Below are 5,891 nucleotides of genomic sequence, written 5' to 3'. Positions count from 1 at the left end.
ATGAAATGAAGCTAAACATTTAAATATTGTGATCCGAAATGGTCTTTCTTCAGCATTTGTTTAGATGGTGTACATTAAATTATCGATGCTGATATTCTGTAGAGACAGAAAAACATCAAATTTAGGTTATGTTTTGTCACCTAAACAGAAAAATTAAAATTCTGACGACTAACATCCCCATCATCATCAACCCATTTGTACGTCCCACTGCTGGGCACGAGTCTCCTTATAGGCGAGAGTTTAGGCGTCGCTAGCCTTATGCGAGTTGGGGGCTTGACACATTTTCCGAGGGCTGTGGACCTTCTTCGACATGTCCGTTTTATCACGAAACCTTCACCGAAAAACTCTTGGTGAATTATATAATAAATTTCGCTTATAAATTCCGCTTATAAGCCATTATTCTAACTGACAGTATGGTTTAACTAAACAGATAAAAAAGACAGTTTACGAATACGTAAACTCAATAAATAAAACAATAGACGTGGTATAGTATAACGAGCTGTTTTGCGTGAACGGTCAAACACAATATTTCGAATTGATTTTAATTTATGATAACAACCTAACAAGTCATGGCAAATCTAAGCTTACTATTGTGTACTTGAATACACTACACCAACTTACGAAAATAATTTTCAACATTGACTTACAATTTTATGGACGTCGGGTCCGCGCTAAAAAGTGTCCGAACTTATAGGGCGTTAAAATCGTATACAGAGCGTCATTCACGCTTTAGTCTTCGTTTGTTCGACTGACAGCGAAGCAAGCAAAATTAGACAGTACTGCGATGACATTACAATTTCAATTCAACGTTTTAGCTTTTTCATATTCCTTTACGTGTCACTACGTTTAAATAGGTTGACTTGGGACATTTTTTTTTGTGGTTTGTGTATTAGACCCGTCGTCCATTTATTTGTAAGTCAATAATTTTCAACAAATATTTAATACCCCAGGTACATGGCAAAAGAGCTCTTTTTGAAAGAGATCGTCCAGGGAAGTACTGCCACAATATGTCTGCCGCCAGGCAGCAGCGTGACTATTAATTAGTACGTTCTGGTTTTGATGGGTAACGGTGTTGGTGGAACTACAGGTACACGGTACTTGTCGAATTTATGTATTAGGGTGGCGGGCGCAGTGGCAGTGCCCTAGTCTTTGCATGTACAGGCTGTTCCGTAACAAATCACGTGTCACTGTTGAGCACGGTTACCTTTTTAGTAAAATCTTAACCTGAATCCGTCATAGAAGCTATTCTAGATCATTATGTGATATTGTAAATAAATAAAATTTGCAATACTTTCCTTCCTATTCAATCATATTAATTGAGATTCCCCGCAATGACTTACTATTGGTTTTCCGTGTACCTCTGGCAACAATCTTACGCGGGTTGGCAAATTCTTTCGCGACGATGGCAAACATGTTCTACACTTCAGCATGGCAGCTAATAGCTACGCTGCCTAATTGTTAATCTATCTATACGACAAGAAGAAAATCATATTGACTTTCAATTTACTTACCAATGACATATCAATATTTGTTTTCATCGATAGATCTGTAAAAATATATGTTCCACTAGTAAATATGTTTGGGTGAGAGGTTCGATATTACCCGCTACACAAATGTTTACTAATACTTATTTTTTAAATATAATGTACATAGGCATTATGTTAGCATGTTATGGTTATTCTTACGATGATGACATATGTATAAAAATATTAGCATATCTATTATGATATTTATCAATACAAAGATAGAACACTTAGAAAAAATTCCTTCGATCCGCCTGGATTCAAACCAACATCTTGCAGCAAACTGTGCCAGATGCTATGCCAACTGCGCCCAGTGAAATGAACTAACGGACCTTAGGAATATTTGTATGGGCTTGTTGCAGTTCTTTGTTTTTGGTTTTTAACGACCTTTATAAGTACGCTATTCTATTATGATATTGTTATTAGATAATTCATGTATTTAAACCAAATTTTTGCTTGACATGTTTCGAACCAGTTCGTGGTCCTTAATCATTAGACTCCGCGACAGTTAATCCACGGAAACTACGCGCCAAAAGTCTGACAGCCCGATCACTTAGTAAGGCTGCGGGCTCAGGCGGCGGCGAGCAACTATCTTCCTTTGATTCATTTTTATTATACTCATGATTAGGTTGCCTTTCCACCAAAGATGTGCAACAAAGGCTGTGTGCGAGGAAAAAATAAGACCAATAAGATTACTTCATTTTCCTAGTCTCGCTTAGCGCAGCTCCGGTGGGAAAGGGTTAGCGGAACTAATTTTTTGTACATACAAAATAGCAAGAGATGTGTGCGAGGGATGCGGGCAAGGATTGTGTGCAAAACGGTGTACGAAACTAGAGCTATTGAAAGTATGACACCAACTGACACTAACAAAGTGCCACAGCTCACACCACCATACCCTGCGCGCGCATAGTTGAAATGAGTCCGTCTCGCATCTTCTCACCGCCTAGCTACCTCGCACAGCTTTGGTGGAAAATATCACACCGTTTGACAGCGCTGCTACACATTCTCGCACCGCCTCGCTACCTCGCACATCTCTGGTGGAAAGGCAGCCTTAAGAACCACTGGTACGACACATGTCGAGCAAAATAATATTTTACGCAAACGTTGCATAATGAAGGTTTTTTAAAGTCGAGCACCTCGGCCTAAACACCTAAGTAATATGTACGACATTTTAAGACCTAATTATAGAATAATTGCATACAGTACTTTTTCTACGAGTAAATTAATGTATATTTTGTTAACAATAAAGTGAAACGAAAGGCAAGCAAAGGCTTCAAAACAAAAAAAATCAAGGGGAATAGAAGTGACCCTAATTGGCCAAATACCGCTTATATTTTAACCAATCAGGGGGTATTAGAACGTTTGAGTAGCATCTTATTTGATATTTTATATTGTTCTTAAATAGTAAACGTGACGTTCTATGTTGTGACGCAAGTAGTTCCTTTTTGTCAAAACTAAAGTACGTCCATTATGTTGTTAGTTATGATAATAATATCATTTAATAAATTGCTGAGCGTAGTAGGAATTCAAGGGAACAGTCCTCGAAAAGGAGAGATATTCCAGGTGACACTCACCAGGCCCAAATTCCCAGTTAGGATTATAAAAGATGCAGCTACATATGTATACGTTTGTTCCCTGAAATATATACTTTTTTAATATAAGCAACACGCCTACTCGTGATGACCACGGACTGGTGGATGACACGGACTCTGACTGGTGGAAGACTGAACTATACTAAATTAGAGCTAAATTATAACCGTAAACCAACAATAAAGACTATAATTTAAAAAATCAAGATTAAATCATTTTTAAAAGCGCAAAGCAATTATTTTCGCATCAGAAACAATAAATCAACAAAATAAGCTAGCTAACGAAAAAATGCTCTAAAACAAATATGTAATAAAACGATACGCAATAAAAAATGCCCCGGATGCCAGAAAACTCCCGAGGCCAAGCCAAAACCGGCCGGCCTTACTCAATTTGCCATGATTTATTATAGATTAACTTCATTAATTACAATACGCACTAACTTGAATGAAATAGTTAGTTTCAGTAAGCTGTTTTACTGAACTAAGTTCGAAAAGATGCCAAAGTTTAATGGATAGGATTTGCTGTAAATCTCACGAACTTGACTTGGGAAAATCTGTTTGCTCTACTAGTTTTAAGCCCCCGACGTAAAAAGAAGGGAGTTATAAGTGGGACTTGCAGCCACTCACACACACACACATCTATGCTGCACCGTAGCATTGCTCTTTACCGACTAAGCTACTGATCCAGATACCGAGCCGTCGAAATTCTCCAGTGTTTTTGTTATAAATCTTTGTACTGGCTTTCGGCATTCGTCGCCGCTAGTGACATCTAGTGAGAGATTTTTGAATAATCTTCTTACCGCACCCGTACATATATCGCACTACTATTACAATAGTGTTGTAACTCAAAATACGTGAAATTCGAGATTATACTAATGCTGAACTTAAAATTTGATTCTACAGTTAAATGAAAACGTCATTAGAATATTGTAAGAAACAATTAAAAGATATCTACTTAACACAAAAAGAGACAAAACTTTTTGTAAGTCTTTAGGCAAATACCTATCACTATATTTGGCGAGTAGAAAACAGTTTAGATGTCTGTAATAAACTTTAACAGTGTAGGTTTAAATATAAATTTTAATAATATTAATGAAAGCGATAATTCGTTTTTCATCGATTCTGAATAAATACACATTTCGATTTAATACACTATTGTATTAACTGTGCGATATTTTATAACTTTTTTATAAAAATAAACTGACCTCAAAAGCTAGTAGAATTACATCAATTTGCCTACTTTAGAAATCGGTTAACAGAAAGTGGGTGAAACTAAATAAACCGGAGTCATCTTCTAATTTGCCACCCTTAGAGGTGAAACATTTTCTTCAAATTTTAGTGGGATGATTACTGCACTGAGATACCTTTCCAACAAAAAAAAGAATAATCGAAATCGGTTTACAAATGTCAGAATATTCACGTATCTTACCCGGAAAAAAATTGTCGAATTGAGAACCTTTTCCTTTTTTAATGGCCGTTAAAAATTAAGAGAATACCTGCTATCTATCAATATGAACAGCTTTCAATAAATCCTTTCATATCGCGAAGGACAAATCTCCTTATCCTACAATTCCGAAGAGTAAGTCTTCGGAATCGAGACGACGATCCATAAGAAGCCGATGATTTATTAATCGGTCGTTCAATAATAAAAAGATCAAGAGAGTACAAATTTATTCCTCCCGTCTCTTGAATTAAGAACTAAATTTGAAATATAATATTGAAGTGATTTAAAATGTAATATTAGTGACCTTAATGTTTTATTAAAAAAACGTCAGTCTCAATAGACTGTCCGGAATTGCTATCACAAATATCACTGAGTTCCCTCAAAGAGCGGTTACACACGCGCACGGTTTTAAGTAGCGATGCAGTCGCGCGTTTGCATCGATTCAGTCGCGCGTGTGTCGCACTCTTAGTCCCTGAGAAACAATTCACTTTTGTATCTGCCGCCGGCCCGTACAATTCGTGCGCCTGATAGTAAGCGACACACCAGTCCATAACAGTTGCAGTACCACTCAGAGAATCTGATTACTGCGACTGCACCCTGAGATATTACTTGATAAATCCCTTGTGCCTACATTTTTACCAGCACTCTTACCTAATTACAGGCAAAACGAATTTACGTGGCTTGCAAGCAATAATTTTAACATTATATTTAAAACTTTTGATTTGGTTCTTTCCAATTCGAGTGATCGGCAAGAACACTGAGTGAGCAGTTCTTTGACTCATACATAGACTTGCTATGGCTGTGATCTTTTATTTTTATGTAATACGTTAGTTAAATTTGCACAATCACGTTCCTTATTGTATTTCTGTCTGTAATTGGTTCTCAGTTGATATTATAATTATTTAATTTAGTTTTAAGCTGTTGGTTTTACTTTTTGATAAACAAATAAATTTAATATTTGAATCCGAAACCAGGAAAATTTACGTCGAGCTGTGAAAAGCGTGTTAAAAGCTTAAAACCTAAGAATGGTGTCAGGGGAGTGAAACAAATTACTTAATTGCAGTAGTTTCACGAAACGCTGTTTGGGTTTCATTAGGCAAACTTCAGAATTCCTCTTCCAAAATGTATTAAAATATTGAGTGTACACCCTCGTATTACTACTCTTAGTATTGGCATATCTTATTTTTCAGGCGATTTCAAAGCTAGTCTTCTTTTTGAGATGTGCAATGTCAGCTATCCGCGCGTGTAAATATATGATTAAAATAAAAACAGGCGGAGACAATTTTACTCAGATCAGACGTCGACAAGCGCCCGATGGCAACTGACGGGGTGCAA

This window comes from Hyposmocoma kahamanoa, unplaced genomic scaffold (assembly GCF_003589595.1).
Source record: "Hyposmocoma kahamanoa isolate Upper Pololo Valley unplaced genomic scaffold, ASM358959v1 66, whole genome shotgun sequence".
In the NCBI taxonomy this organism is placed as follows: Eukaryota; Metazoa; Arthropoda; class Insecta; order Lepidoptera; family Cosmopterigidae; genus Hyposmocoma; species Hyposmocoma kahamanoa.
The sequence above is the reverse complement of the archived record's forward strand: the minus strand, read 5'-3'. Positions refer to the sequence as shown.